At 38.2% G+C, this 18200-nt stretch overlaps 1 long non-coding RNA gene across 3 annotated transcripts in view; it reads right to left on the bottom strand.

Moving 5' to 3' along the window:
• LOC145520957 (uncharacterized) overlaps window positions 1-18200 on the bottom strand; it is a 315163-nt gene that overhangs the window by 275387 nt on the left and 21576 nt on the right. For 2 of the 3 annotated variants that reach the window (XR_014064947.1, XR_014064948.1), the window contains one exon: window positions 5551-5664. This is a non-coding gene — a long non-coding RNA (uncharacterized LOC145520957). Of the gene's footprint in view, window positions 1-2721; window positions 2801-5550; window positions 5665-18200 lie in introns of all 3 variants that reach the window. The other variant, XR_014064949.1, reaches the window with a different exon arrangement.

Genomic DNA, 18200 nt, shown 5'->3' on the forward strand with positions numbered 1-18200 from the left:
ATTGAAGTATCATATGGTAGGTGAAGAGGAATAAGGAACATATCTACGAACTGATATGCAGTGATTTTCATATGAATATAAAAATGTATATATAGTATACAGCCTTCATCTAATAAAGAAGAGAAAGAAGGAAACATCCAATAATATGTTTGTTCTTGGAAAAACTATAGAAAAGATAAAATAGAAAGCAATAAAATTAGTTACCTACAAAGAAGTTGGGAGAATAAAATGAAAGTGATAAAGAAGGGATTGAGTATACCTGATTATACTTTTTTGGATACTTGTGGAAGCATGTTAATGTTCTAATATTCAAAGAAAAAAAGTCAACAAAAATGGGGAAAACCACAAAATTAAATGCAAACAGAAACGAGTGATCTAAGCTGTATTTTAAATAAACAATGTAAGTGTACTGTGGGAAAAATAAAGAACTAACCAAATTACTTTTGAATACCAGCCATTGGGTAAAGAGCTTCCCTGGTGGCTCAGATGGTAAAGAATCTGCCTGCACTGCATGAGACCCGGGTTCAATCCCTGGTTTTGGAACATCCCCTGGAGAAGGGAATGGCTACCCCCTCCAGTATTTCTGCTTGGAAAATTCCATGGACAGAGGAGCCTGGCAAGCTACAGTCCATGGTGGTAAAGAGTCAGACACAATTGAGTGACTAACACACACACACATGCACACACACGGAGTAAAATTTACAAACAAATCTGGACCTCATCTTAGTAGGTTTGTTTTTGTGGTGGTAAACTGTATGAATTCTTAAACTATGTTATATGCATTGAAGGGATAAGCAAATGTGTTGAAGTTGAGAGAAGCCAGAGTTCTCACTGCACAAGGAGAGACAGGCAAGTATGGAATGAAGAAAGGCAAGTAAGGAACTTTGTGAATTTGGATTAAAATCAGAGATACCAGCATGAGTTCATGGTTTCTAATACACAAATACACACAAGTTCAGCAAGAGCTCCTTGCAGAAATACTGATGTACATCTGGGGCAGGAAAAGTTTAAGATCAGCCTTAAACAACTTTTTTATATCAGAAAGTAAGAAAGCACTCCAAAAAATGATGGAAGCATGTCAAAAAAAAACCCACAAGAGCCAGCTCATAGGGCCTCCCGCTGACCAAATCTGGGTCAATTTGAGCATGAAAATAATTACAATAAGAATTACAATCTATTGAATAAAATAGGAATTCTTGAATACTAGATGACAATGGTAATGATAGATGACACATACATAGCTATATAAATACATAAACGTTTGTAATGTATCTTATTTCAGTATTAATTTCTTTGGTTATCAATAGCAATGGATTTCAGCTCCCTCTATTTCTCCTTTGAAATATCAGCCCATTTCTTTTCCCCCTTATTTTGATCATCATAGTATACCTATGATGGAGAAGGCAATGGCACCCCACTCCAGTACTCTTGCCTGGAAAATCCCATGGATGGAGGAGCCTGGTAGGCTACAGTCCATGGGGTCGCTAAGAGTCGGACACGACTGAGCGACTTCACTTTCACTTTTCCCTTTCATGCACTGGAGAGGGAAATGGCAACCCACTCCAGTATTCTTGCCTGGAGAATCCCGGGGACGGCGGAGCCTGGTGGGCTGCCGTCTATGGGGTCGCACGGAGTCGGACACGACTGAAGCGACTTAGCAGCAGCAGCAGCAGCAGTATACCTATGATGGCAAAACTTTATATTTTGCAACTAAATTTGCAACTTGTCATTTTCCTTTTAACAAAACTTTATCATATTAATTGCAACTATTTTTTCTAATTTGTCATTTTTCTTTTAATAAACAGGAATATTTTGTCTTTAAAGACTCCTTTTGACAGTATACGCACATTAAGAAAAATACTTATTGTGTTATATTCCTTAACTCTCCTTCATAAAAATAAAATAAAATGTCCCATTAAATCCCTAGAAGGCACTGCTAACGCTGAAATGGAAGAGGAAAGAAAAGAGACAGAAAAGAGGGAGCCAAACTGTGAGGGTTAATGAGAGAGGAGTAGTATTCCCTCTGTTGTGCCTTAAACCATTCAATTGCAATAAGGAAGGACATCAGAAGAGAAAAATGTGATCCTCTTCCACAGAGAAATTAATTACTTTCTTAGATTTGAAACCTTTCCAATGAAAAATTTCCTGTTGCCCAGAAGCACCTTTCTAATTAATGATCTTTAGTTTCTCAGGTAAGCTCATGCTGCACAAATCCCTTCTCAGCTTATAAGGGAAGAGGCATTTAAGGCGTGAACTGCAGGAAGAAAGAACAGGAAAGTTACACAGAGGAAATGAACTGAGCCAGGCACCCCACTCTTAAGGCTTGGAGCCAACGATGGGCTACAAAGATCTTTGCCCCCAGGCTCGGTGGAGAGGAGTGTGTGCTGACTCAAGGCTCCGTCGCATTCTTGAAAAATCACTGCACAGTTAACTTCTAAATTACTGAGAACAATTGTAGAGATCAATAGAAAACACCAGCCTCTAAAGACATTTCCTACAGCATAATTTGAAGAAGTAGAATACATGAAGCAGTGAGCCAAAGAAAATCAGGTCTTAGCACTAATTAGAAAATTTTCTAAGCTTTCTCTCTCAAGAAAATCAGTTTGTCGGTTAAAGGACCAATTTGAAACACGGCTTACAAATTTTCATTTGGGCTGAAAAAAATTACAGCCAGATATTAGAACCAATGTTCTAAATAAAATTGTGAGACTAATTACTTACTGTTAATAAAATTGTAACAGAAAATTGATTATTCACTAGTAGTTAAAATCTGTTTTCCACAAGTCAGAATGAAGACAGCCTATGAAGCAGAAAAAATAAAACCCCACTAGAGTATCTGGTTTAATCAGAAAGGGGGAAAAGGAGCTTAACACTGGGTCCCCAGAAACATAACTTCCTCCTTTAAACTATGATTTTATAACATTTACTTCCAACAACTTAATAAATGTTCACCTTGTGACTAGCTATTAATCCCAACCAGCAAAGCAGTCTCTTTTCTTTTACTGTGTAGCTTGATCTTGTTTGACCTAGAGTACAGATGCCACAGAGAACTATAACACATATGTAAATCTGTGTGGGTGTTTTGGGGGGGGCACATTGCTTCTCGAGTAAATAGTTTAGAGGCTTTTTCTGCTCTTCCCATGGATGAAAATTCCTACTTAACCTCCACTCAAGTCTGCCCATCTCATTTGATTTTTGTATTAGTGGTCCCACTGTTCACACTGATGTGAGCAGTGCCCTGGAAATACACCTGCCGAAAGCTACTCTTCTTTTAAATAAAAATTAGAGAATAAATCCTCCTTGAGAAGAACAATTGGTCCATGCTTTCTCCTCACTCAAAGGGTTACCGGCTTATAGAAATAAGCAGCCAGGGTGTTAGTTGTCCCATCATCTTTCTTTAAAGGAAAGTCACACTTTCTGTCCTAGGTGATTGGTTTGATCAGTCCCCACCATCACTACCCATAGGTCTACCATCCTCCTCGTGTGCAGACTCAAAACGTGGTATTATTTGGATCTATTTCCTTTCATTTCATTCTTGCTGCATGTTAAGATTTTAAAATATGTAAATATAAAAACAGAGTTTAAATGAATAAATAAGAATTGTAAATATATGCTGGGACCAACTAGATATCTGCAAGAGGACACAGTGTATTCTAAAGTCATGTAAAGATTTTCCTGATAAACATTAGGCAGATTGGAATATTAACATATCCTAATTAAATATATTTGCTGTAGAAAATTAGGAAAATACAGATATGCCTAACAAAAATGAAAATCTCTCATAACTCCACTGCCTGAGATGACCACTGTTAACATTTGGCATATATCCTTTCTGCTTTTTTCCATTCTTACATATGTTGCTCTTTCTTAAAGTAGTAGTTCTCATACTGTATAGCCTGCTTTGTAATGTGTTTTCTATTATCAATAAACACACATATAAAACATCATTCTTTATGGATGGATTTTATGAATGCCCTAATTTAGTTATCCAAACCTTAAAGATTTTCAGATGCTATACCTGGATCTATTTTTTGCATATAATTTTGACTTCATGGCTGCTTTGTGATAGTTAATACATACTGACCAGGCTCCACTGAAAGCCTAGTATTTTATCAAAACATTAACAATAATGTTTAGCCTTTAGAGGAAACTATGCAACATAATGTGAAATCCAGCTAAATTATTATTATTTTTTATTGAACTACAACATTTAGCTCCTTAGGCTCATCTGCTATCAATTAGGGTGATAAGCAGGCACTCAAAAGCTAGCTTTTCAATTATGTTTTCTACCTTTCAACTGAAATGTTCCTGTCATGGCAAATCATGTAGTAATTTTGAAAAGGCTTCATCGTAGCAACCAAGTGATAACTTTAAAATCAAGAATCTAAACCAATTAATTCCTAACATTAATTACTTCTTCTAAAACAAAAGGCACTTTAAAGTAAGTGACTGAAAATATACTTTTTATCCCACTAACAATCCTTATCTCTTTTTTTGCCCAGCTCACAATTCTGTTGACAACTCATGTTCAGACTCAAATCATCATTCAAATCATAATTAAAGCATAATTCTGAGCTCTCTTTGTACATGTTAATTCCACAGCCACCAGATGTAAAAGCCACACAGAAATTCCTATAGAGTATTATTAGCTTGCAAGGAGCAGAATTAAGATGCATAAAAGTATCTTGTACAGCAAGTAAATATTTTGGTTTTAATTACATTATTACCTTGTTTTATGCCACTAATTACTACAATTTATTGTATAATTAACTCTCAGAAAAAAATGTTACCAAAGAACTTCTGTAGTCTTAAACTGAAGATAGTATATACTAATGATTTGGCCTAACCCCTCTGTTCCCTTAAAAATAAAATGTAAAATACTTTTATAGTAGATTTGACGAATCACTTTCCTATTTTCCCACTAATATATAAAGTTTATCATATGCTACAGTTATTTGTTGATTTATTTCTCATAAATCACAGGGTAATAAAAAATTGTATTGTCAAGCTAGGGACAATACATTAAGCTGCCTTTATTCCTTACAACCCATGCTAGAACTTGAAACTTAGTAGGTGCTCAATTAATTTTATTAACTAAATTAATGAACTAATCATGTAATGCATTCATTTCCCTCAACATAATAAAAGCATTATTGTTAAATACTAGCTAGTATCTATTTCAGCCTTTACAGATTAAAGCCTGCAGCCTTAGAGCAAAAGACTGAACATTAGCAATAATAACAGTTTGCTGTAGATTGAAAACAAATGAACTCATTCTGGGACTGGGCAGTCATTCATAAGCCACTTGAGGGGCCTACCCTCTTGCAGTTTATGACCCCAGTCAAGTCTTTCTAGTGAAATAAAGCCTTGTGTTCACTCTGGGGTCATCCATTGTTCTCTCTATAATTTGTACCAAATTGTAAAGGTTATAAATATTTGTGGTGAAGCTGCCTTCACTCACACTTAGGTGCCATTTTTTTTTTTTTTTTAAATAACTACAAGACCAGGGACTAGCATTTACCTACTTCATAATAACCTAATCATACATACCTTTGAACTCAGGATGTTCTTCAAATGCCATGATTTATTATGTCCTTCTTGGTCACATAATAGTCAACCTCATCAAATTCAACTAGGCCAACTTCATTCTCTTAGGAGTAGTAGCTAGCAATAAAAAGTGAAGAGTCGTTTCTTAAAGGAAACTATATACACTTGAATTCTTTTCAGATTTAAAGAACTAATAGATAAGCACAGTTAAATACAGAAATTTTCTCTGCCTACCACTTTTAAGCCTATTTTCTTCTTGTTGGTGTGATTTTAATTTTTCTTGAACTAATGTGCCCTCTAATGGTTAAAATAAAGATTTAATCAAAACGATAAAAGAAATGCCAACTTATTAACTGCCAGGAATATTTCTATTCAAAAAATACTTCTTTGACTTGAACCTATACCTTCAAGATATGTCTTTAATAAATAGCAAGAACATGCATTTTATGTATTCTGTACAACAGATAATGCAAACGCGGAACAGCAAACAGATCTTGTCAAATAGATTTATATGTTACTTCCTATTTTTAAAAAGCATCAAATATTTTTTTAATGATATCTAAAATTAAGTCTTGCATGTGCTGAAGTTGAAATACAGATTGGGGTTATACTTATTCTAATATCATAATTTAAGCATGTAATTAAAAACAGCTATTACTCCAAAATAGATTATTTTGATTCTTCCTTCATTTTTATTTTTCTAACATGAAATGAAAGTCTGCCCCTAACCTCTAAAACATGTAAACATACGCACACACAAAAAATTAAATACGGTTCTATTTGTTCACAGTTTACCCTCAATGTTCATGAACATTGAATTACCAAATGCTACTTTTGGTTCAGCTGTAATATTAGACAGTAATAGAAATTTAGTAATTACCCAGTTAATGTGACCAATGGCAATAGTCCACTGAGGTAAGGAGAGCCAGGGAGAAATTGCTTAAATTATTTACCTTCGCTTACAAAATTCAGGAAACTTATTGTAGCTTTATAGTACAATTTATTTTGAACAAGAATGTGGTCAAGACAGAAAAACATATATACAGAAAATTTATTTAATTCTGTCTATCCAGAAGAATAGAATTGAAATCAAAAGCAAAAACAGAGATTACCATGTTTAAAGATTTTCTGCCTTGTTTAACCATTACAGTTAGTACTTTAGATAATTTGCTTCTTATCAAAACATGGTAGTATGCTCATAACATGGAATTTTCAAGTCCCTTCCAACCTGAAATGTGTTTTAAAATTATTATGTATTTTTTTTAAAAAAGGCAGCCTTTTCCTTGCCTCAGAGAGTAAAGACATTATTTTTCCTATTATAAACATGAGGTAACTGTCACTGAGGTGAACTGACCTACCAAATACTGCACAAAAACAGTGACAGAAGCTAGACTAGAATTTAGAATTATTTGAGCAGTTTGCTAATTTTGGCTGGTTCTTTGTGTGCATAACAGGAATGTGTTATTTTGTTAGAGAAAAATTACATCTTCCTGAATTATATTTCTGCTTATATCTTTCAGCATAGTTTTATAGAAAACATTCTGTATTCGATACATGGTATGTTAATTTTTCTTATTTTAAGTGAATGCAAAACTACTGAAAGGGCTGCAGGTTGAGGGACAGGAAACTTGGGTTCCAGTTCTGTTTGTGCTCCCAAGTGAACTTACATAGATATGAAAGATGCTGAGCCTTGACTGCTCACCCGATAAAGGAGGAGATTGAATTAGATAACCTCTGATCTTCCTCCTAATTTAAAACTGGAGTTTCTTTTTTTTAATAATAAATAGAAAAATAGTATTTTTGCAAAATGGTCAAGTACAATGAAAATCTAAAAGAAAAACATTTTATTATCATAGAAAAGCTAAATAACATCTTGAATTACCAAATGCCTATTAAAGACTCACCTTCACAACCATGGATCCTAGACACATGAGAGGCAGAATAAGGTGATGATTAAGACATGGACTCAGGAGGTAATGGAACTGGGTTTGAATCCCAGCTCTCTTGGCTACTAGTTTTATGACTTTGGACAAGTAATTTAACCTTTCTAGATCTTAGTTTCCTCATCTGTCAAATCAGGAAGAGAGTAGCAACTTCATGGAGTTATTATGAGGATTCATCGTGTTTTTATGAATTAAGTGCTCAGAATACCACCAGGTACAAAATAAATGATCAAAAAAAAAAGTTAGCATTTTTAGAATGGCCAATTTAACTTTTTCCCTCAGTCATAATGGCAGAACACTAAAAAAGGCAATTAAGTTAATTTTAATGACTCAGCTATCTGGCAATCTTAGTTTCTATTTTTTATCATCAAGGTGCTCATAAATCCTAGTTTCCCAGTTTATACGTGCTGTCCTAGGGTATTGTGAATAACAACCTCTTTTATTCTCAGTGTCTAGATTTGGTCAATAAAGTATGTAATCATCCTGATTATCATACGGATTACTCAATTGTTCTCCTGCACAATTAGGAAAATAAATTAGATGGGCTCTGAGGTCACATAAAGCATAGGAGTTTTGTTACAACATATTGGATATGAATGGAAAGAAACGTTTGGATGTTTTGTAAATAAAGTCTAAAATATAAAGAACTATTTGCTGTGGTCAAGATGGCATATTTGATAGCTTTTTTATATTTAAATAAAAAGTTTGAATTTGCATATGGAGGGCTACTTTTATTTCGCTTGTTCCAAACGCATGAAAAGCTCTCTGGAACTGGACCTCACTCTCATTCAGGTCTTCCTTTCCTCTTTCCCACCTGCTTTCACTATTTTCTCCACTAGATGTGAGATGGGTTGAGGAGTGGGCAAGAAGAAAGAGCTTCTCCCCTCTCCTTAAACTCAACCATTAAATTAAGCTTCCCCCTAAAACTGACCCATCTCCAATTCTAGCCTGGTGAGCAATCACTCCTAAACAAATATTAACTGAACTTCTTAAATATAGGGAAGAAAGAATAGGTTTGTATGAGTCCTATGTCAGTGCATGATATCTACAGAAAGAGAGTATCAAACCTGAGAAAGTAATAACATCTTCATTTAGCACACTGTTAACATTTTAAAATCTTTATCCAACAGCATGCCCATGCTGCACCTCCACTTTATTATGCTGTTGTTTTGTCACTAAGTCATGTCCAACTCTTTGTGACCCCATGGACTGTAGCCCACCAGGCTCCTCTGTCCACGGGATTTTCCAGGCAAGCATACTGGAGTGGGTTTCCATTTCCTTCTCCAGGGAATCTTCTGGACTCAGTGACTGAACCTATGTCTCCTGCTTAGCAGGAGGATTCTTTTTAATTTATTTATTTTTAATTGGAGGATAATTGCTTTAACATTGTGTTGGTTTCTGCCATACAGCAACATGAATCAGCCATAGGTATACATATGTCCCTTCCCTCTTGAACCGCCCTCTCACTTCCCATTCCATCCCAACCCTTTAGGTTGTCACAAAGCACCAGATTTCAGCTCCCTGAGTCATACAGCAAATTCCCACCGGCTATCTGTTTTACACATGGTAATGTAGATACTTTCATGCTGCTCTCTTAATTTGTCCCACCGTCTTCTTTCCCCACTGTGTCCACAAGTCTTTGCCTGCGTCTCTATTGCTTTGGCAGGCGGATTCTTTACCACTGAGCCACCAGGTAAGCCCCCACCTTATTACATTTAATGTTAAAAGGGACACCACCTTAAACCACAAGTAGAATTTGAGTCCTCAAATAAAGCTAGACTCTAGTGCTAGCACATTTACCAGATATAGTATAAAGAAAGATGCCTTCTCTGTTTAAAGATTTGTCTAAAAGAAGTCTTATGTTAAACAGATTCTGGTCCTGATGAAGGCTGATGTTCTCAAAGGTATCTGCCCTAATAGAAATGCCAGTTAATGAGGATGGCAGTTTGAGAAATGATAGTTTCATGGCCCTGATTGTACTAACTGAAAAAGGGGAAGATTAATAATACAATATTGTAAAGAGGGAAAAGAGGGTGAAAATATACCTCTCACGATTCAAAAGGGAGATCAAGAATTATATGACCTAAAAAATCTTGGAAGGTCAAATTTGGTAGAGGGAAACATTCATCTCAAGCTAATTTCAATGATCTGTTCCATTTGATTTTCCTATAAAGAAGTTTCAGTTAAAATATGGAAGCATTGTCTTTAATTCATGCCATAGAAAAGGAGGTTTATTTGAGTGTTTATTCTAAGTCATATGATCAGTAACACCAACGCAGAAAGTGTAAGAGAATGTATTATTAGAGGCAACAATATCTAAAGAGCAATATACTGATTCACAAAGTGAACTTCCCTATCATTTTACCTCAAGTAACTTACTGTTTTGATTGATTTCACTAAGAGTATTCTGTTTTTCTTGGATGATCTGTGTTTATATAAAACCATTTGGAAGGAAGCAAATGCAGTTCTGGGCAGTGAGGTCCCAGTCCTGGTGCCCACTTCATCAGTCCCTGCTGGAAAGGAGTCTTTCTGTCCCTGAGACAGTTCTTTCTGCTTGCAGTCCTACACCCTACTGGTCCTGAACAAAGGTATGTTACAACCTTAGAGGCATTGAAAGGCTCCCAAAATAGTGCCCATGAAATCCAGTACTGATAAGTTCCCAGGTTTACAGCTTTTCCTGTGCCTTGAAGGATTGATTCCAGAAGGCCCTTATTAAAATACAAATATTTACTGGAAGAACTAACACTTTATCATCCACTGATAGCAACACCAGCTTTGTAATTTCATAAGCTCCTTGTTAGAAAAGGCATTGAAAAAATGAGGCTAGTTTCCATTCATTCAAACATATATTGTCAGTCTACCACAGCAACACTAATTGCTGGAAATCTCAAAATAAATAAAACAGTGTCACTACCCTCAGGGAGTTTACTGTCCAGTGGGGAAGATGAACATATACACAATCATTTTTATATAGTATTGCATGATGAGTCTTTATAAGGAATCATTTGATAATAAGGAACAGAAACTCAACTGGTCAAGTTAAATAAGAAGATATTAGCATAGATTTGAGTGTCTAAAAAGCAGCTGCAGCATCAAAAGGGACTCCAATAGGAATTGACAAGCCACCAAGAACCAAGACAAGTCCCCACTCATTCTTTTTGTTTGCTCATCACTTACACATGCTTTTTTCTTGCAATTTGCCCATTTTCCTACCTTTCCTTAGAGATCATCTTTCTTGGCTTGCACATATGACCACGTCAACCCTTGAGACCATAAGACCTTACTCATCCAACACCCACAGCCAACTAATTGACTTTCTCTTTCCATCCCCATTATCAATTCCTTAGTAAGAGAAATTGACCTAATCCTACACTAATCCAAGAATAGATTCTTGGTTTTTAAAAAATGTGGGAAATGTGAGGAAATAATCTCCATCTCCAATACAATAAGGTAATTTCAAGGTGAGCCTTGGAGGAACAGTAGGCATCTTTCAGAGAAATAAAGGGAAAAATGCAATTCAAGCAAACAGATTGTCATGTTCAAAGGTATATGGATGAAGCAAAGCAGCCCATATAAAGACCCATGTAGTGGTATAAAGACCCACAGTGAGGAAGCTATTGATAATGCTGGGAAGATAGCCAGGGACCAGATAACAAAGTATCTTTGTATGCTCTACCAAGGTAAATGATTTTTATCCAATAGATGAAGGAGGTGGGGTGTGAAAATTTTTACTGAAGGGGAGACTAAAACAGGCCTGTGCTTCAGGATGAAGACAAAAAACAAAAAAATCCTCTAATAGCAGGGTGAAGGGTGGACTATTAATACAAAAAGACCAGACTGAATGCACCACTCTGGAAGCTACTTTAGTAATTCAGACAAGAGATGGTATAGTTTCAAAACTGGGCCATGGCAAGAGGATATAGAGGAGAGGAAGGATTCAAGAGCATTATGAAAGCAGAATATAAAATGAAGTAGAGTCAATTCAGAAAAGCAAAGAATCACAAACTTTGATACAGGGAGAAGGAAAGTCTAACCCAAACCCAAGGCTGGTGCTAAGGGATGCACCAGACAGGAAAATAACACACTGGAGGAAGGGAGGGTGGGCCAAGGAGAGTCACTTTGCATCCTTTCCGATCTATCCTTAGAGTTGCCTTTCCTATGATCTCTAAACATCTTAATCCACATAAATAAAGGCAGACTCCAAATCTTCAGGATGTGAGCACAAGGGGCATCAAAATAATTAGTAATCAAACATTAATCAAAGCCATATTCGAGTCACCCTGTCATTTTATTAAAATATCTGTCAATTGAGTCTATTACATAAAGGGGCAAGCATTCATTCCTGGTGAAGACTTAACTCACCAGTGCCGGGCCTTGTTTCATTATGTAGTCAATTATAAGTTTTCATGGTGTTGTTTTCCTTTCAGTTCCAAGAATAAAAAGTGAAAAATGAGAAATGTGAACTTCTCAGAAGATCCTGTGACTTTGAAGCCACATATCTGAGTAAATGATCTCTTGCTTTTGCATTTAGAAGCCCTAGGGAGCAACATTATCAGACTGATTATGAATGCGTATATTTTCATAAGAATATGCAATCTTAGCCAGCTCAGCACAGGACACTGAAGTGACTAAGTATCAAATTAAAGATTATTCTTCTTTGTGCAGAATTCACTCCAGCAAGAAATTGAACAAGGGGATTTAAAATCCAAAAACAGTGGGACCACCTCCTGAGACATTATTAATTATTAGTGGGCCCCAGTTTTCCAGTTTCTTATCTCCCTATACACCCAATGCTCCCATTGCTTTAAATTATTATCATTATTTGTTAAATGCTTTCAATATGCTCGGTACCCTGGCAGGCACAGAAAAAAGTTACCGTACCTGCCCAGGGGCTTTCTACCTAAATTGCACAGATATAAATTAAGTTTGAAAATGGGTTGTAGTTGTCAGTTACATTCTTTTCTAAAGGCTTAGAAGCAATAGAACAAAACTAAAAATATATAAGTTTGAACACCTCCTTTCTCTGCCGACTTGGGTCTTCTTTATATTCCATAGCCTGGTCTACTAACCCAGAAAACATTATCACAGAAACATGCCAAAGGTCAGTCATGAGAGGCCATCAAGCGCTCAGAGAAGATTATCAGCACTTAGAAACAATCCCGTGTGTTAACTTCTCACCCTGCTCCCTGTTGTCCTGGGAGGGGAGCCTGTGGTTCAGAAGCAATAGCAAGTGATGCGAGTTGAGTGGAGGGAAAAGCCTCAAAGCCGACTTCTTCCCTTTGACTTCCCACCTAGTCAAAGCTGTAGTATCGCCAGCCATGCCCACACCCTTATTCTAATCCTTACTCTCCTCTCAGAAGCCCATTTTTCCCAGACATCTACCCCAACTCCTGTGACAAATATCTAGAAAAGTGGAGTCGGAAATTTAGTCTGACTTAGGTCTTTGTATATATGTATATATATATTTGTATTTTCATAAAAACGTTAAGTGTATAAATGAAAAGAAAATGGGAGCACCCTTTCACCTCTATGTGTGCCCTCCACTCCCATTACTAACAAAAACAATCCTTTTAAAAAAATCAAAAAATGCTTTGTTTTCCTCAAGGTCTGATGGGAGACAGGGCAAAAGCAATGAATAAGGCTTCTATTTCACCAACAGATGAAGAAAACCCAGACAAAAACCACTTGATACAGCTATGGAAGAGAAAACCAGGGAGACCCACCCTTGAGTCAGAGAAGACAATAACTGCGGGGAAGAGGAGGAAAGGAGAGGGTATAGGAAATGGCCTGAGACTCCAGAGAATGACGGGGGTTGACTCAACCAGAACCCCAGAAGGTTCCCCATGTTGTAACTCCATTGCCATTGCAGCCACCACCAAAGCAACAACAACCCCCAGATCCTAGCCCAGCTTCCAGCAGTGGCCTTTGGGTCCACCACCAATGGTTCATCATCAGGGCATCCCCTACTTCCTCCACCCAGCAGAGAGGAAAGGGAGGAGCTCTTCTAGATCTCGCAGAGGGGAACCACGAGGTACACCCAGATGTTCAATCATTGAAAGTTATTTTCTGACACAATATTGTTACACATAATGAATTCTCTAACTTTGGACATATATATTTTTCCTTTGAAATACAGGTTCCTTGAAGACAAAGCTCCTATCTGAGCATGAGTACAATGAACCGTGCATAAGAATACATTTCCAAGGGATAAGTACTCATATACCACCTCATTATTGTCTACTGGCTTGACCCTCTGCCTTGAGCCCCACAAAGCCAGCTCCTCAGTCACTTGCGTGCATGTCTGCAAAGTCATTTCAGTTGTGTCTGACTCTTTGCAACCCTATGTACTGTAGACCACCAGGCTCTTCTGTCCATGGGATTGTCCAGACAGGAATACTGGAATGGGTTGCCATGCCCTCCTCCAGGGGATTTTCCTGACCCAGGGATCAAACCCCTGTCTCTGGCATCTGCCTGGATTGGCAGGAGGGTTCTTACCACTAGCACCACCTCACTGCAACCCAGGAAATCACCAACTATGACCACTTCTACAACTAACAAAGTCCGACTCTGTCATCTCTGGCCTTCTCTTTTGTTTCCTATCTGTATTCATCCAGTCCTGCATTTCCTCCCCCAAGCAGGTTTACCCGCACATTCATTATTGATGTAAAGATTATGTACTGAGTGCCTACTGTATACAAAACACTGCACTGACTACAAAGCACTGTTAAGTTTGGAGTCCCGGGAGTTTTAGCATTCTATTCACATCTGCTCTAACCTACCAATTTCTAAAATGTCAACTGGGTTTCAGTCCACAGATGCAATAGGAACCTAAGTTCTTACTCCTTACACTCCTGGCATTTGTCTGGAGATTCTTGAATGCATGCATAGTTCTTTTTTCTTACTGATCCTTTGCTATCTTATTGTTTGGACCACCGAAAAATCCTGACCTATTTTCTCTGAATGAATCTCAGTTGTTCATTCAAATAAATGAAATCGCCTTCAATAAGAAGCTCAGTGAAACTGTGTATTACAGGGATAATATGAAAGTAACTTTAAAATGTTTATATCCAGAGGTAACTCTGAAGAGATGAAGGAAGCAAAAGGAATAAAAATTGTAATAAAAGTAAAAGAAAATAAAAATAACTAAAATCCTGAGAGTAAGAGGTACAACTGTGCCACATTTACTTGAAAACATAGATTTTCAAAAAAAAAAAAAAAAAAAATTGAGGCAGAGGTAATTTTTCACCCGACAAAAAGATTTACAGTATCACTTTGCAATATGAAAAAAGTATGGCTCAATTAGTAAAAACAGGAAAAACAAGTCTTTTCTGGTATATAAGGATCTGTAGTATTTGTACACTAATCATTCAATATAAGTTTGTTAAATAATGGATGGGATGCCCGTTTCTCAATTTTTAGCTCCCACTGCATCTTAAAAACCTTGTCAAATCTCTAAGAACATAAGAATAACCAGGTGGGAAGCGTACTTTAAGAACAGGTTAAATGATTTAAGATTGGATCAATCCACTGCTTTCTCTTAGCTGCCCAAACAAAGGCTAATATATGATTGTCAGATCTGGAATCCATAAATGTCATAAGCACAGAGCTGGAAAATCCGTATCAATGTGTGGGCAGGAGGTTGGTGGATACGTAAGACAAGGGAGAGAGAGGCAGAGAGATTACATTTAAAGAAAATGCTTTATAGTCATAGTTTCTAAATGTTGGTTAATGGAATGCTTTAAGCTTAATGTATTTTTTCCTAGTTTTCATACTGCCTAAATTCTTTCTATCCAAATTACTTAGATGTTATTCTTTCTTGCCAATAAAGTCCCTTTTCTCCCTTTATTCGTCTATGTATTCTACTCTTCTTTCAACCATTTTTTTTTGTTTTTGTTTTTTTAATCTTAAATCTGACTTGAAAACAAACCAAAAAAAAAAAAAATCTGGTTTGTATACAATCAGGTCTGTAAACAACCGTAGAAGCTAATATAGGATGCTAAAAACAAGTATATGAATAATCATCACCCTACTTTTAATATATATATATTTAAAAATCAGCTTTTTGTTTTACTCAGAGAGGATTCTGTCTTGCATTCTTTTTATTGTTATAACCATCTTTACTGAGTTTAAGGTAAAAATGTGAGTCAGAACTTCCAACAAGAGCCCAAGTCCTAAGCTAGGAGCCCAGAGAATTCAGTCTGTGAAAACTTGCGAGGTGCCTCCACTTTTGATGAGAATAGATCTGGGTCTGGATGAAGTCACCGATGTGCCTCTGAAGAAACAAATGTCAGCGCGACCTATTAAAGTCAACCCCGAGCTAGGTAGCAACAATGAGCTGGGGATTAGCATTGACAGCTCGCTTAATGTGATTCTTTTGGACAGGGATTAATTTAATGTGTTGCTGTCAAATGAAACAAAAAACGAGATGGATTTACTAATGACTCTATTCTATACCACACACTGTTCCACCCCTGATCTATGTCAGAATGAATCTGACAGCAAAAGAAAATAATTTTTAAAATGAAAAGGAAGAAGACATTGCCTTCTGGAGAAGAAACTCAAGAAGGGAGTTTTTAAACTGGGCTCCCAGCAAGGAGGATGGGTGCAGGGAGCGGGGCCAAATTAAGTGAGACAACGGAGCGGTCAGGCCACCACCCCAACCAAAACGGGGAACGCCAGGGCGGGACCTGGTGTCCGGTCCCAAGCTATGGCACAAATTTACAAGATGCCCCTAATTTCTCCAAGGCCTCACCTTCCTTCCGTGTGAAAGTAAAAGGTTGTATTACGAGGCTTCTAAATAGCCTCTCGACTTTAAATTGCTAATCTCTAAAAAGGGTGGGATGGGGAGGGGGGCCAAACCTGCCTGCCAGAGCATTAGCCTTGTTGCAAAGACAGCTTACAGTGAGACTGTGACAGAGAGGGGGCGAGTCAAAGAGCGAAGGTTGATCTTTAGCGAAACGGTTTGCCAAGTCAAATGCTAAAGCCTCCTTAAAATAATTTGGATTCTTCTTTGTTCTCTCTAACAAAGAAACTTTAATTCGCAGTTCTCTGAAAGACAACGCAGACAAGCCATTTTTAGGTGAAAGGTGTCTCGTCAATTAATAATCATTGAATAATCACTAAGGATTGGCAGGAGCTTTTCATCGAAAACGGTGCTCAGAACATGAAAATGCACCGATTTACAATGCAGACTTTTTGCGTGTTATTCTTCTTTGTGGTTGTTTTGCTTTTACCTCCTATGAAGTACATACGTCCCTAGTCTTGTTTCTGTGTACATTCTTGTTAAGTTACCGTTAGGTTGCTAAATACCCGCGATTTCCTAGGGTCTGAGTCAGGTCTCATTGACAGAGACGCTCCACCACGGAGCTTGCGCCCCTGTTCTGGGAACCGTCGTCCCCGCCAGGCTCGTGAGTCCTGAAGTGAGCGGTTAATTCAGCAGGAACCCCGGGCAGCCTCAGCCCGCAGCCCTCTGTGTTGCGCGCCCCGCCAGGGGGCACCCCGCCACGGCGTGCCCAGGGGACCTTGAATGCGATGCGGGAAGAGCCTTTGCGCAACGGGCATCCTAGGGATGGTGCGCTTCTCCCCTCGCCGGAGCCCAGGGCCGCTCGCTTCTCGTTTCTATGCCCAGACTCGGGCTGGGAAAGACTTCGGGCCGCGCCCCCTAAGAAGCGCTCTGGTTTAGGGAGGTAATGATCGCTTCTGCCCCACCGTCTCCACGGCGCGCTCCAGCCCCGGGCCGCGCCTCCACCCGCCCTGCTCGTCCTTGTTCCCGAGCGGCTGGCGCGATCCCGCCAAAGCCCAGATCCCGGTTGAGGAGCGATGAGAATCCTGACTCTGGCATTTACCTCGGTGACCTTGAGCAGTTTCCCAACCTTTTAAGGTCGATGTTTTCCCACCTATTACGCGGAACCGAAGACGCTGTTTCCGCGGGCTCCCCGTGGGAAGAAATGAAAGGATGTATGCCCAGCCTCGAGCTCCTAGCGCCCTGCCCCGTCTTCGTTTATTCCCCTTCTTTTCTGCGTTCTGCTTTATTTTTTTTCTTTGCCTTTTGCTATCATCTTTGACTCGTGTGTTTTCCCTTGGTTTTGTCTCCCCAATTTCCCAAAGAATTCGTTTTCTTCTCTTTGATTTCTCCCTTTCCTCCCAAGCTCATTATTGTAGCCAACAAATTCATCAAAGATTTGTTTCCACTTCCTATTGGACCCTAGGCTCCCCAAGATAAATGCCCATAATCTCCATTCGCCCCCTCCCTGAGTCACCCAAATAATCGGGCAATCAAGGAAGAACTCTGCTTATTGTGTAAATACGGTCTCAAGACACAAGTCCCTTCGTCCTTCTTCCAACCATTGAATTTCTGATCTCTGGGACACCTAAAACCACCAACATGCCTTGTCAGAATGTCCTCGACACCGCCAGGCCCAGAAATCTATGCAAGGGCTCATCAAACGTCCCCATGCGCCCGCGAACCGTATTGGGAAGCTGAAACTGGAACTTGGTCTTGAATTACTAGTCTTGGTTTCTTACTGAGAGAAAAAGCAAATTCATATATGATGGTCCATACTTACACAGAAACATACTTTTTAATCTTCAAATAAGCTCAAAGGTACAGCTTTTAAAAAGCACAAGATACACTCGTGCTTTTTAAGCATGTTCTGCGATTTTTACCTATAAAACCGAGATTTAGATCAAGTTCTTATTCATTGGGAGTGG

Source organism: Giraffa tippelskirchi, chromosome 9, assembly GCF_054371585.1.
Source record: "Giraffa tippelskirchi isolate mGirTip1 chromosome 9, T2T-mGirTip1v1.2.pri, whole genome shotgun sequence".
Classification (NCBI taxonomy): domain Eukaryota; kingdom Metazoa; phylum Chordata; class Mammalia; order Artiodactyla; family Giraffidae; genus Giraffa; species Giraffa tippelskirchi.